The following is a 967-nucleotide window of genomic DNA, read 5'->3' as shown; positions in this document are numbered from 1 at the left end:
TCCAAAAAATATCTTAGATATTGAATTTTGGTACAATTTTTTGCAAGTATGATTATAAAAATAAGATATTATTATACATAAAAATTGGTAATTTTTCGTTAAGTATATATTTTTTTATAATTTTTTTGTTAACAACCAATAATACTTTTAAAAAATCACAAAACAATATATACTTAACAAAAAATCACCAAATTTTAAGAATAATAATATCTTATTTTTTAAATCATACTTGTAAAAAATTGCATCAAAATTCAATCTCTAATGTATTTTTTGAGAAATACATATTTCATGTTAGTATTTTTGCAAGATTATCTAACATTAAATATGTATTTCTCAAAAAATACATTAGAGATTGAATTTGGATACAATATTTTGCAAGCATAATTAAAAAAATGAGATATTATTATCCTTAAATTTTGGTGATTTTTTGTTGAGTATATATTTTTTTGTAATTTTTTTGTTAACAACTAATAATACTTTTAAAAAATCACAAAAAATTATATACTTAGAAAAAAATTATCAAATTTTAAAAATAATAATAATATCTCATTTTTTTAATTATGTTTGTAAAAAAATCATATCAAAATTTAATTTTTAAGGTATTTTTTGAAATATATATTTACTATTGGGTATTATTGTTGTGTTTTTAAATTATTTAAAGGTATTTTTGTCAATAATAAAATTCGAGTGCATTTTTGTCAGCGTTTGAATAAATTGAGAATATTTTTCATGGTTAACCCTATATTTATATATGTTATATATACACCGAAGTGAATAGGGATGGATATTACCTAAACCCAACCTAGTCCACTCCATCCACTAAATACTCACTCCAAATGGGTAGGAACGGAATGAGTATTTACAAATTTAAATAATATTATTATTTTTGTTCAGTTGTATTATTAATGTTATTTTTTATTTATTTAATTTTTTAACTATTAATAATATGAGATTATTTTTCACAGTA

This window comes from Arachis ipaensis, chromosome B04 (genome assembly GCF_000816755.2).
Source record: "Arachis ipaensis cultivar K30076 chromosome B04, Araip1.1, whole genome shotgun sequence".
Lineage (NCBI taxonomy): Eukaryota > Viridiplantae > Streptophyta > Magnoliopsida > Fabales > Fabaceae > Arachis > Arachis ipaensis.
Note: the sequence above shows the minus strand (reverse complement) of the source record.